At 35.3% G+C, this 14,859-nt stretch overlaps 1 protein-coding gene and 1 long non-coding RNA gene across 2 annotated transcripts in view; one reads left to right on the forward strand and one right to left on the reverse strand.

Annotated features, from left to right (window-relative positions):
- LOC125923055 (uncharacterized) overlaps nucleotides 1–14,859 on the reverse strand; it is a 205,601-nt gene that overhangs the window by 69,838 nt on the left and 120,904 nt on the right. The gene's annotated exons all lie outside the window — the stretch shown is intronic.
- LOC125923054 (bifunctional heparan sulfate N-deacetylase/N-sulfotransferase 3) overlaps nucleotides 1–14,859 on the forward strand; it is a 168,403-nt gene that overhangs the window by 59,523 nt on the left and 94,021 nt on the right. The window lies entirely within an intron of this gene.

The following is a 14,859-nucleotide window of genomic DNA, read 5'->3' on the forward strand; positions in this document are numbered from 1 at the left end:
CAGTACTATGCCTAATACTTTGAGGGTTCTAATTTAGGAAAAACTTCACAAGACACTCTAAGACTTACCTACTAGACAGTTTAGTCAGAGCTCATAAGACATGGCTCTCTGTCCAGAAGGAGCTTCTTGCTATATCAGGAAGGCAGAATATGCACACAAAACAATCTTCCAACAAAATGAGATATTCCATAACCTACTACTAAACTGTACAGATATAAGAACCCACAGTTCAGAGAAATAAGTGTCATTGGGAGTGGCCAGGAAAATGTACTTGTGGAAACAGGACTCTAGGTACACGTGAAATAAGAATAAAATTTACGTGCCAGGAAGCACTGGAGTGTAATGAGGCTGAGGGAAAAGACCATGTAAGGAGACCATAATGTGGGCACTAGGTAATGAAGACTGAGTCAGAAAGGTAATGGAAATGGGAGGAAAACCATTTAAACACATTGCAAACATATATGTTATAGTGATGGAACATTCACTTGACTGGTACACTGTTTTCTACTGAAGGCTTTCTGCTTCCTGACAGGGAAATTTACAGTAGAAGTTCTAATAAGTACAGTGTATGCGAAAATGTGCTGTAAGCAGCAGGGATGGTATATAGTGATTAACAACCCAATATAGCATGTTTGTTTCTGTGAATAATACTAATGGCACACAAACACATGGAGGACTCCAGATAGGCATTTGTCTATTTACCCAGCATTCTCACACCGTGGGCAGGGAGTGCCTTGGGGTAGGAACTATATTCAGTTCATCACGGCATGGCAGCTCCTATATCATGAAGGTACTCAATAAGTATTTGTAGCACAAATGATCAAGGCAACAGAAATTATCATTCAAAAAGGATTTGAAATGTAATATATTTTTATCTATTATAGCATTTTTTATTTCCAAACCATAAAGCTTATATTACAAAGTTCATAAATTATTTATATTGAGAATAATTCTAAAACCATCATATCATGTTCCTAAGCAAATCCTACTAATTGTAGACTTATCCCAGTGTGTAAAATGAATTAAAATACACAATGCTGGTTAATTTAAATATGATTTTGAAAAACTTAAAATATAATTGCTCCCTTGACAAACAGAAAATGTTTTACCAGAGATTTAAAGTTCTAACCCCATAACTAGAAATGATCGATTTCAAATACAACTGCTCAACTTTGAGGCTTTTCCACATATATGCCTTTCTCATCATTATAGTCCTTAAACAGTATAGTTCCCAACATTATATGTTCTTAAACATTATAGTTCTATTTCTTAACATATTTCACCCTGAAATGACATAAGAGATTGTGGTTGCCAAGGGTTATGTCTCCCTTTGCCGGCCACCTGACCATACAACTGTTAGCTTTTTGGCCACTTAGAATTTCAGAGTACGGACACTCACTTATCATAGAGTGTATTCTATGTAAACTGCTGAAGCCAGGATGTTCAGGTAATTGATCCACATGGTACCTTACTAAAGGTGCACAATAAAAAGTAAGAATTTATAAAATATATTTTTCTATTGAGGATATAGAAGGCCAAACACTTTATGGATAGCATTAGAAGCCCATACTTGTCTTTGAACTTCAGTGACTGCCCAAAATAGATATGCAGCTGCAAGTGCACGATGGGCATGCACTGATATTTTGTCAAGAAAATGAGAATAGTGTCCTCCATATTGATATTGTGAAAATGTTCTGATAGAATTTGCAAACTCTTGTGAGATGAAGAGCCTCCTTTATCCCCCTAGAATATAAACAGAAATAGCAAACAGCATGTAAGAGTGTGTAAACATTGTCACACTTTTTAATGGAGAGCACTAAAAATCCTATCGCGATGCAGCAAACATTAATTCTATCATCTTCAAAAGTCTAAGACTTGCTGATATAAGCAACATTAACCAGCATGAGAGGATGTGAAGAAGAAAATTACTTTTATTCTTGAATCTGTGGAGAAAGAAAGGAAATGGTGAAAGAAGAAATACATACAGTAAAAGAAAGTATTAATATAAGATTAAAAAGGAGAAGTAAGCAGGAAGGTTTTTGTTCTTTGTTGTTTTTGGTAGCTTTCAAAAAACTAGTTTATCAAGGCAAATGTGATGAACATGACATTAACTGCTATCTATATTCCTCTGCAGCTACATAGTATCTAAACAATAGTATCCTATTATTACTTGAATGGATGGATCACTGAATGTTATGTTTGTATTAAAACAAGTGTAAATATTGGAAGTACATATAATGAGAACAGACATGCACAGGAATTATATATATTTTTTTAGAATTCTCAACTAAAAAGCATCATGAGTTGAATAATTCAGAACTGAAATTTGGTCATTCTTAACCTCCTCACTCAAGTGCCAAGCAAAGGACATTTTCTTCAAAATTTTTTTCCTAAGTACAGGTTAACAACCCAAATTACAATCCTCAAAGCAGCAGAGAACAGTCATGAAGGATCTTCAGAAATAAGGCCAAATATGTTCTTTAATATTTAATCAATTATAGGACCCATGGATTTTTTTTTGGGGGGGGGGTGGGGAGTCAGCAAAGGACAGATAAGAAAAAAGACAAATCCAGGACCAGTCCCACCCAGCCATAATCCCAAGAAAGAGATATATATATATGTAAAGCAATTGAGAACAGTGATTGGCACCTCACAAACAGTGATGGCAGCTGTTGTTTTGATTATCATTCCATTCACTATCAGAAAACTGCCATCTTCAATTTTTGCCTAGGCTCCTGGGAGGCATTTAGAGTGACAGGTGAGAGGAACCAAAATCCTCAAGTTTAAAAGCTTATTCTGAATTGCTATGACATTTGGCTAATGTGAATTCTACACATTTTCTAAACATGTATTAACTCTTCTACTTCCCATCAAGGCATTAGGGTTACAAAGAAGAGGCTTTGCTGCTAAATTTAAAGAGGTAATGAGAAAAGGGTTTTCGTTTTTTATACATTCCATATTATTTTCTTTAATTCTTATAGCAATCCTGAATTGTAATTATATTCATTCTCACTTTATAGAAAAGGAAACTGAAAATCAGAGAAATACAGTGATTCACTCAGGATTATAAAGCTTCGTGGGGGTAGAATTAAGACAAGAAATCCAGGTCTTCTAAAATGGCATATATTGTAACCGCCCAGGCTTTCTCACTAGCCTCTCAACCCAGTTCGAAGGAGTAAGTCTAGATTTCCCTTCTGTCTGGTAATCCAAAAGAATATTTGATAATTCTGATAACATAAAGGAAATTGAAAACTAGAGGTGGAACTCATAGGGCAAATTTTTCCTGAGGTTCCCAGAGGTCCCCTAAACTAAGATAGGCAGAGTTTCTAAAATGTTGGGAAAGGAGACAACTAAATCTGAGGACCTTTCCACGTGAATGAGTTTCTTTTGTCATCTATAGATAGAAAGACTGCTTTAATTCAATGGAAATTATTCTAGAGGAAGTTTTGCCTCAACTACCAACTCACTAGATGAAACAAGGAAAAGCTTAACCTGTGCTAACAATGCATTTCTAAACTGGGTGGCATCCTGCTTTTCTCCACCAGCTTAGAGGCTCTGAATTTAAAAATCAGCATTTGTGTTTCTCCCAGTGAAGGAACTGAAAGAACATACAGAGAAGCAATGTGCTGGCCTGGGAGCAAATGGGTATTCAGACAAGACTGGAGCTCATGGATAAAATTCAATATTCAAATGAACGATTGAGTTAGAAAACATTTAAAGTATGTTTCCAACTAAGAGAATCTGAGACTATGATGTAAAGCCCTTTTGTCTGAGCGTTCTCTATCACCATCTATAACCAAATACCTGTTATTTTCATTGGGTTTTAGCAAATACATCTGATCTATTATCCTTTTGCACAATTGGACACTTCTGTCTCACAAGGGAATTTGATGTCCATTTTAATTTAGCTTTGAAAGCTCTAATAGCTTATTATGGAAGGTCAAGTAAATCCTTTAGGCAAACTTGCATTTGATGATTACAGCCACCAGGAAATACAGCTTTAGAGGCTGATTAGAAAATATTTTTAGTTGTCAAATATGGGCTGCTTCAGGTATTAAAATGAAATGTAAACAAGGGTGGTTTTTTTTTGCACGATACCCATATCTGAAGCAAGGATTAATTATAACATTTGTTAATGACCTACGACACAGTTTGAAATATCTATTGTACAGAAGTGCCTGGGTGGCTTAGTTGGTTAAGTGTCTTACTTCGAATCAGGTCAAGATCTAACCTTTCAAGAGTTCAGGCCCCATGTCAGGCTCAGATCCTCTGTCCTCCTCTCTCTCTCTGCCCCTCTCCTGCCTGTGCTCTCTCTTTCTCTCAAAATAAATAAAATAAACAGTTTTTTAAAATCTGCTATAAAGTATCTATTGTACAGCTTTTAAAATTGGACAAAATTCCATTTAATAAGTAAAATAACATTGCATTTAAGCCTCAAAACAATCATCAATATGTATATACTTTCAATTAAAGAATTAGAGCTAACATTTTTGATAAATTATGGTGGCTTAATTTTTAATGAAAAAATAATTAGTGGAAATTTTCATCAAAGAACTCATTGCCAATATCAGATGACACTTAACACTGTAATAGACAATTGTTATTAAAATTAGTAGTAGTAGAACAATGTTTCTAATCCTGAAAACATAAAATCTTGCCAAGTATTGTACTTTTTGACTGCATTATCATTACTCTTCAAATAGTGTCCTTTGCCTTTGCCCCCTTCTTTTCCAAGTTCAGCAGAACTGCTAATTCACATTAGCTGAAATGTCTATTGTCACAACTTTTTAGATTAGTGAGCACATTAACTTTTGTAATATGGAAATAAAGATTATAGTATCAAAATGTAATTTAAAATATATTTAAAGACTTGCTGGCTTAAGGAATATATGATAATCTTTTAATTAGTTTGCTTGCCAGCTAGAGAATGAATGAATTCTATCATTTTTACTTCAATGAAGCACTTCGTAAAAAGACACATTCGATTTTTACTTTATTGATATTGAAAACAAAGCACAGTTCTTGTGGTCCTAATAGAAATAGAGTTCAAATCAGGATGTGAAAGTCCACTTGGAGCTGGTAACCACTTCTTCAGTTACCCAAGTAGCACAGTTTTAAAAAGACACTAGCCATTATTCAGAGCATGATGACCAATATGGTGAAGTCTATAATTTACTTCATAAAAAATAATGGCTGAAGGAACTTGGTAAGGCCAAGAGACGGAAGAGGAGACCAAAGGATGTATTATCAGGACAAATATTCAACTTAAAAGTTCGAGGATGGCCATCTCAGTGATTCCAATATCGAAATGTGTCAGTGCTACCACCCTTACCCCCGCTACCACCTCACATCCTCCCCCAGGATCCCCCAAATCTCCCAACTGCTCAACAACTAAAGGGGCCTGGCTCAGAGTCTCCAGCATCTATCTCCAGCTCGACCGCTGACAACAGTTTTCTGAATGATTAGTGGTACAGCATGCCGGCTGGTAAATATTTTGAATATTACTCCTGAGTATAATCAATCAATTATATGATTTAGAAGGAACTTAAATAAGTACATTCAGAAAGGAAGCCATAGGAGAGGGAATACAATCCTATATATTCAGGTAGCGTTTTTCTTCTAATCTAGGTTCTTTACCTAGAATGGTGATTGACACCTCATAGGTGCTCAATGTTTGGTAGATGAAAACATAATAAATTAATATTTCTTCCAGATCTTAAGATTTTATCATTACTGTTTAAAAATGTAGGTTTTATTGTTATTTGGGTATGGTGAGCTCATCAGATCAGGAGACAACCGCAATTGAAAAGCTGGTTTGTTACTCAAAGTTTCCAAAGAGGAGAGAGCACACCACACCATCCACGCCCCATGGTGTAGCACTAGAGTCAGTAGAGAGAGTACGGGGAATCCTGTAGTTCCTACAGGAAAGGCCAGACAAGGCATGGTAAACAGGTTTCTAATTGTGTTATACCTGGTCCTGAGATGATTAGGGAAGGGAGGTAGCTCCTCAGCTTAAGAAGGAAGTGATTGTGGGGCGCCTGGGTGGCTCAGTTGGTTAAGCATCTGACTTCAGCTCAGGTCGAAATCTCACGGTTCATTAGCTAGAGCTAATTAGGTGAGTTAGAGCCCTGCTTTGGGTGAGCCCCTCTTCTCTCTCTCTCTCTCTCTCTGCCCCTCCTGGGATTCTCTCTCTCTTTCTCCCTCTCTCTGCCCCTCGCTCACTTGCACCCTTTCCTCTCAAAGAAAACAAAAAACAAAACAAAAGCCAAAAAAATGGAAGTGGTTGAGAGTAGGGACCCTGAACAGGTTGGTTTACATTTGAAGAGCATGCTCTTGGATAGGTGTTTAACTGTCTCTAGGAACTGGATAGCCCTGGGAGAGGCTGTCTTTCCCGGGTCAGCAAGGTCTCAGATGTCAGAGCATCAGAAATACAGAAAATAAAAAGGCATGATTAATACAGTTACATATACCTCTAAGTTATGTATCTTGAAGCATTCCATAGGTTTTCAAATCCCCTCATCATTCCAGTTGCCATAATTGTACAACATCTAACTTGCCATTCTCCTTCCATATATATGTTGCCCCATGTGACCATTATCAGAACAGAAAACAGTACAATGTTTTTCCTTTATGTACTTTACTTCTATTTATGTAGCCAAGAGCACATTTTTTGTAAACCATCATATCCCACCTGTGTCTGCCAGACCTTCTGCCCATGAGCTATTTATTAAGCCTTCAGGTAATTGTTTTTGTCCAATAGCTTTTGTAAACTGAATGCTAGCTTTGCGATTAAAACTCCCCCTTTAACATTTCATATTTGTCATGTGTTCAGTGTTTCAGTATATCACCATACTTGTAAAGATTGATTCTGTTATTTAACATCATTACTTCTGTCCTAGTTTTGTGTCATCCATATATTTTACAAGTATACTTTATCAGTATGACTTTTGCATCTTCATCAAGTTGTTGATCAAGTTGAACAGGCTCAGAAGAGCACGTCTTAAAGGAATTAAAAGTCTACAAGTTTTATTATTTCTAATTCCCTTAAGACATGCTCTTCTGAGCCTGGAAAATATTGAAGTACTTTAGTTCATTATAGTTAACAATTTAGTTCCTCATGTCTTTTATTCTAATATTATGTTTATACCATCATACGTATTTTGAAGAGTGGTTCTCTTTGATAGGGAAAGTAGAATCAGAAGAGATATTGGGCATTTCTGCTTTTCTTCCCCAATCATCAAAATTTTTCAGCCTCCTCCTTTCCAACTGTGAACATGGAATTAAATTCTTTGTGTATCTTTTGCTGATTAGAGTTGTTTTTAATTAGCAATTTATGAAAAATAAACTTATTTTGAGCTTTAGCCTCCTTCATTTTTTTTTACCATTTTTATTTATTTTGTTTTGTTAGTTGTTTTTGTCTTTGGTTATTTGCACTTGCTTTCATCTCATGTACCTGTTTTAAGCCTTGGTGAATGTGAGGGCCCTATAAGTAGTTTCTTTAAATAATAGCTAGTATTACTGACCCTTCATTATGTGTCTAGAACTCTTAATTAATAATCTTATTTTTTCTTTTATTAATCATATTTAATTCCTGTCTCAACCCTTGTGACCTCAGCTCTATTTTATAGAACACAAAAAGATGATATTTGAAGGGATTTATTTAGTAATTACTCCCATCCACAAAGCAAAGCCACAGTTCTGGCACTCGAATTCAGAGATTTCTGACTCTTAATCACGATGGTAAACAGATGTTTTCTTCCTTGTTTTGAATAATTATAATTCTCTAGGACGCATTACATTTTTTGAATCCCCAATCCTTCTTCAGCTATACTCCTTTAATGTATTCCTAGTGTATATTCCTTTAGTGTATCGTTTCACCCGATCCTTCTTCAGCTATACTCCTTTAATGTATTCCTAGTGTATATTCCTTTAGTGTATCGTTTCACCTTTTTCTATCAGAATGTTTTAAAATCTGCTATCCTAAACTGAAATTTCACATCTAATTATTTTCAGAATTACATATTTTAAGCATTTTGAACCCCAAGATGACATTGTCATCTCCTTCCCAGAGTTCAGTCACTTCCACATAGACTGTAGAATCTGAGAATATTAGGGGTGCCTGGGTGGCTCAGTCAGTTGAGCGTCTGACTCTTCATTTCGGCTCAGGTCGTGATCCCAGGGTCATGGGATCAAGCCCTGCATCAGGTTCTGCACTGAGCATAGACCCTGATTAATATTCTCTCTCTCTCCTCCTCTGCCCCTCTCCCCAGCTTGTTCTCTCTCTCTCTCTCTCTCTCTCTCTCTCAAACAAACAAAAATCAGAGTATATTAGAGTGGGAATGTTGAGGATGGAGAGAAGCAGAAAGACTGGAGGTAAGTAGACAAATTGGATTACTATGGAAATAATTAAAGAAGAGGACATAAAGAACAGCTTTAAAACTAACAGCAGAAGTGAAATTATAAAGGAGAGAAATGTATAAACTATTTCTGAAATAGAATCAATAGGTCTTCTTATTGGATGGATGATGAGGAAGCCAGAGGAGATAAGTCAAAAATAACATCAAGGTTTGAGCCTCCCAATTTTCTATCTGTGTATACTTATTTAAAGTATGTAGGTATGAACTGCTGCTTTTCCTTAGAAGCTCTGTATACCCCCTCCTACCCATTCTACAGATGCACACCTTTTTTTTTTCTTATTTAGATACATCATTACACTTTTGAAAGTGGTTTTGATTACATCAGGAACTTAGAATCCTTTTCGTTGTAAATTCCTTTCCAGATTAATTTTTTCCATTCTATAGGAAGATTTCATGCTCCCTGATAAGCTGGAGAGTATAGAAAACTATTCTTCAATTCCTTTCCTTTATTTCTCTAGAGACAAAAAAAATTCTACACTGCATCTCCAGCACATGTACGGTAATTTAAACTGGTTTTGTAAAAGGAAAGATAAATTTAGTACATGTCCTACATGAAAATAGTCCCGCACTGCCCAAATTTATTTGGGCACAAAATGAACTAAAAGCCTTTATGAAACCTCCAAGAAACTCTTTGTGGTGAGCTGGAGTCAGATGCAGGGATGGAGCTGGGGAAAGGTTTATTTCTAGATCCATGCATGCTGCTACTAAATTTTGACTGCTCCTTCCTTTTTGAGTGCCTTGCATTTAGTTAAAATGGAAGAAGCATTTGTTTTCTGAGAGGTTATCATAAACATAGCAGAGATGGAAGTGATGGGAAAAGAAGACATGACAGTAAGGTCCACACACATGCTAACCCTTCATCCGCTTTGGCCTTTTCACGTCTCCCCCTCCATGTCCACAATCATTCAGCTATTTCCATGAGTTCTTTCTTTGCACCATATCCTGCTCCATTTCAGTGCTTTCGACCCCCACTCTACTTCCACATCTTTCACCCTACACCTAGATCCGTGCAGCAGCATCCAAACTCACCTCCTTAATGCCCCGTTCTGTTCAATTCATGCTCAAATCAGGGAACGTTGTGAAACTTGAAATTCTATTATGCTATTTCCCTACATGAAACAGAACTTTGCATTTCAATTAGAAAGCTTCTGGACTCTCTAGACAAAATGCAGGAAGAGAAATTTGAGTTCCATGTATTTACCAGACATTATGCTTAGTGCTTTTCACATGTCCTCAATATCCTCACAACCACTTGTGAGGCTGATCATCCCCATATTGAAAATGAAGAAAGTGAGGCTCAGAGTGCTTATATAATTTTCCTTAAATCATATAGCCAGTGAAAGCTGAGAAGGGGTTTGACCCCAGGTCTTCCAAGCTCCAAAGCCCATGTAACCAGCATGGCTGGTATAACTGAAAATTGCCATGTAGTTGATAATGTTATTGACTGCTGTTACCAAAATATTACAATCAGAATGTTATTACTTCCCTAAAGAGCTATTTTAAACAAATTCAGAATGTTAAAATCTGATTTTTTACAATGTTTTTCATTTAAATAGATGTTTATATAATTTATGTAATTTCTTGTGTTTGGGCAACCAGCACCACGAGTGTGAACTGTCCTGGTGGCTATTATAAATATCAGAGGGTATGCAGTAGTTATAACAAAGAGCAGTATCAACTTTTTTATTCTTTCTGGAATAATAAACTTCAATTCAAACTGGTACTAGGCATAATTAAAGATTCCTACTCTAATCAACCCTGTGTATGTTCAGAAAGATTAAATGTGTTTGCAAGTACCTTGGGAATTTGAGCCTGTCCCTGAATTGTTTATAGCTTTATTACCTCTCAAGGACCCAAAGGTCCACATAAAACTCATCACTTCAAACTCTGAGAAAGCTGGATTAAACTAAACCCTCTGATTCCTCTATTGTGTCTATAGATCATTTTATTTTTGGTTATTTTGCTACAGCATTAAAAAAATCTTCATAAATTCATTTTTTTATATTTCTACAAACCCCTCCGTGTGTTTACTTGAAGAAATTGCAGCAGTTCAAAAAACTCCGCCTGGCCTGTGTAAGGTACAAGTGTTTACATCATTCCTTTGAGTATTCTCACAAAAGTACACCCCTTAGTGGCATGTTGACTTATGAAACACTCAACAGTGATATGAGGACACTTCACAAATTCTGAAGGGAACTCAAAGAGAGGAAAGCAGCATGCTCTGTTAAATAGAAACTTACCTGAAATAGATTACACCATTATTAGGGAAGACTAGAAAAAATTCTGTCCCCCCAAATCATTCCTTCTTAGAGGCTACCAGTGAAAATGAAGTTTAAATTTCAGTATTGGTGCTGAATTATTACCTTAAGTTTTGTCACTGGAATTTCTTAATGCATTTGGCATACTAAATTTCATTTCAGTTTTTCAACTAAGTTGTTAACTTGGACTAATGCCTGAAGAGGAGTGTGTGATGTCAAGGAGGGTTTTTGCTCATAATGTTATTATAACCTTATCAAATTTATGGTTTGCCAAGAGTATTTTTACCTCCCATTTTATCCATAATATCAATTACTTTTCCAGAAAAAAATATATGGTTTTTTGTAAAACATTTTTTAGATAAGATTGATAGTGATAGTGTATCTTCTTTAGGAATGTCTCTTCTTAAATAAGAATTCTGAAGAGGTTTTTTAAAGAGTAGAAGTGATGTGGAAGGATTCTTAGTTTACCTCTCTTTCCTTGTCTTTTTGTTGCTTAAAACAGAAAGAGAATATGTGGCTCGGTCAGTTGAGCATCTCACTCTTGATTTTGGCTCAGGTCATACATCAGACTCTGCTGAGTGTGAAGCCTGCTTAAGATTCTGTCTCTCTCCCTCTCTCCCTCTGCCCCTCCCCCTGCCTCTCTCTCTCTCTCTCTCTCTCTTTCTCTCCCTCTCTCCATCCCAAGGGAAATAAAAGAGAATATTAACAAAATGAAAGGAAATTAAATAGTAATTTACCAATAATATTGTTTATGTTATATCTGTCATTGTATACAACTCTTCGTAATTAATTTTATTACCCCTACTCAGCAAGCAAGGGAAGTAAGGCTTGGTGAGACCTGCCCAAGTTCCTAAAACTAATGAAGGGCAGCACTAAAGTTGAGCCACGGACTCCTATATCTGTACTTCCTCAAGGATACCATACTTTCCCTATCCCTGAGATTGTCTGGTAGACACCAACCATTTCACTGTCATGGATTTCAGTATCTTTAAATATGAGAAGAATAAGATTATTTTCTCACGATGTAGTTGATGAAACACTATATATTCCTTTCCAGAGCTGAGTAACTTCACAATAATAAGGTCATACTTCCAATTTATTGAGTTACTATAATGTCACTCCATTTCACAAGATTTCATTATTAACACCTTTAACACTTTAATCCAAAGACTTGTGTTTCTGTAGGCATGCGTCTTTCAGATCCAAACTATGAGACAAAGAATATCACCATCCTGGGGTTTCTGGACCCAGGGAAGCTCATGTAGGCTTTGGTGTCCAGAGTTTTTATTGGGGTTTCATTTCATAGGCATGATTGATTAAATCACTGGCCATGTGATTGAACTCAATCTCCAGTTCTTCTCCCCTATCTGGAGGTCAGGCCAATATTATCCGGATCAAAGCCCCTCCCCTCTAATTACACGGGTGGCCTTTCTGGTGTGGCCAAACTCCATTCTGAATCATCTTGTCAGCCTAAGCTCAGATAGGGTCTCAGGGGCCCACCATCAATAACAAAGACATTCCTATCACTCAGGAAAATTTTAAGGATTTCAGGCTTATCTCCCAGGAACCAGGGATGATGAAGACAAGCCAAATTCTTTATTATACAACAGCTGACAACAGAGGATAAATTTAAACCCTTAAACCAAATGTATTAAAAACAACATGATGACCACAGCAGAGTTTTCACATACCAACCAGCAAGCAGAAATTTATATGATGAATTTAATAATACCATATAAAAAAAACTTAGAAATAAATTTATTGGCCAGATCTATAAAAATTAACCAAATTTATGTAAATATGCCAATCACTTTTTAGGAGGTTATTCCTAAATTTATAGGTGGAAAATTACACATGTTAGTTTAAGATTAGATCATGGATTAAAAACAGTACATTTATACTTAGCATCTGAATATAAGATCACTTCTAAAACCAAACAGATTATGTCAAAGAAACAGAATTTTAAATCTGAGCTTTAGTGACTACTTGCACAACTGAAAAAAATTAAAATATCAGATTCCTATACTAAGGTAATTATTTCTTTCAGAACCTTTTATTTCAAACCATACCAGAGATACTATCATTTATCACAGGAACATATTTTAATATTGACAATGTTATCATTCAATTTCAAACCTTAATTCCCTAACCTAAAGATAAATCCTGACTAGCTTGGTTTCCTTCTAGGTGAAGAAGGAATTCACTTCTTTGAAATGGTAATTTACATCAATTGTAACTGCTACAGAACTCCTCCTTCTCCAGATGGGAGAGAGGCCCCCTGGGCTCCCATAAGCTAAACTTTGTGTGTGGCCTGTTAGTTTCACTTTAGGAAAACAAATTGTCTTTAGAACCTTTAAAATGCTCCTTAATTCAAGGGAATCATTTTCTTCATATATATATTTTTTTTCTTCATAGATTTAAGATATATATATACACACACATATATATGTGTATATATACATATATATATATTTATACGTATATAGGTATATATATGTATATATACATACATATATATACACACACATACACTATATATATATATATATATATATAGTGTGTGTGTACACATACACGGGTGCATGTACTCATATGTCTTTTATGTTAAAAGGTTCTAATTTCATTTTCCAAACATGCACCTATCACATGGAAAAATATATTCTTTTCTATGTGAAAAGCAATAGCTTTTAAAGAAGGCACTTTAAAAATCAAGGCAAAACAATATTTTTTCTGGAAACAACTGCAAAATATACTACCAAATGTAAACATATAGAAACTGTATCATAAATCCATGTAAATTGTAAATGTAAATTCTCAGTACTATGAGATAGTTAACCAAAGAATGAACTTCTATGTAACTGAGGAAATGGGACATTCTAACCAAAATGAACTGTAGAAAAGCACTTAGAAGTTTTTCCAAATTATGTTGTAATGAACTTTTAGATTTTTTCCACTATAGAATACAGAATGTCTGTTTGGTTGCCTATCATTGTGGGTTTTCTAATTACATTAGTTTTCAAACTTGCTAATCTGAGACATGTGGAAACAGGCAACAAGTCTAGTCCTAAATGGAAATTTAAAAGGTTCTAGATTGAAAGGGAAAAATATTAAAAGTAAGTAAAGTACCATTCCATTATGCTATGTGAAATAAGTCAGACTGAGAAAAACAAATACCATGTAAGTAAAATCTTAAAAAAAAAAAAAAAAAAGAATAAACAAACAAAAAACCAAATCAGAACTATAAATACAGAGAACAAACTAATGGTTGCCAGAAAGGAGGGAGGTAGGGGGTTGGGCAAAATGGGTGAAGGGGAGAAGGAGATACAGGCCTCTAATTATGGAATGAGTAAGCCTCGGGCATAAAAGGTATAGCATAAGGAATACAGTCAATGATATTGTAATAGTGATATAATGGGACAGATGGTGGCTGTTCTTGTGGTGAACACAGCATAATGTATAAACTTGTCAAATCAGTAAGCTGAACACCTGAAACTAATGTAACATTGTGTGTCAGCTATACTCAAATTTTTAAAAGGTAAAGTACCATTCCTGTACTAACAAGAATTTAAGTAAACATTATCAAAGATTATAATAAACAGTGATTCTTCAGTAGTGAAGTTAATTGAGCAGCTCAAATACCTGAATACCAAATTTTTTTCTCTTCTTTTAGTTTTTTGGAGAATTTTTCTAAGGAACATAGGATCATTCTTGCTTGATAAAAATGTATTATCTTCACATTCTCTATTTGGAAGTATTTAAACGTATAATTTATGAAAATCTTAAAATTTTTATTCTATACAATATAATTTAAATATATAAGTTCATAACAACAAATAAATGTGTCTATTTTGCACTTGAATAGAAATTTTTAGCTACAGTCTCAAAAAATGTTTTCATGTATTACTCATGTAAGTGTTAAATTTCCCTGCGAGGTACCATATGTCCATTCTCCAGGCAAGCTGAGAGTTTAACTGAGATCATTGAGAAAATGAAAGTTAAAATGAAGGGAGGTGGTCAGAATCAGTTCACAAACTTGCTCAGTAATATTTATTGAGTGCTTGCTATTGGCAAGTTACTGGCCATGTAGCAGTAGACAAAACAGAACCCAGAACTTATGGAGCTTATTGTTTTGTGAAGAAGAGAGACATTAAGAAATAATTATACAGAACAATATTCACTTGCAA

Source organism: Panthera uncia, chromosome B1 (genome assembly GCF_023721935.1).
Source record: "Panthera uncia isolate 11264 chromosome B1, Puncia_PCG_1.0, whole genome shotgun sequence".
Classification (NCBI taxonomy): domain Eukaryota; kingdom Metazoa; phylum Chordata; class Mammalia; order Carnivora; family Felidae; genus Panthera; species Panthera uncia.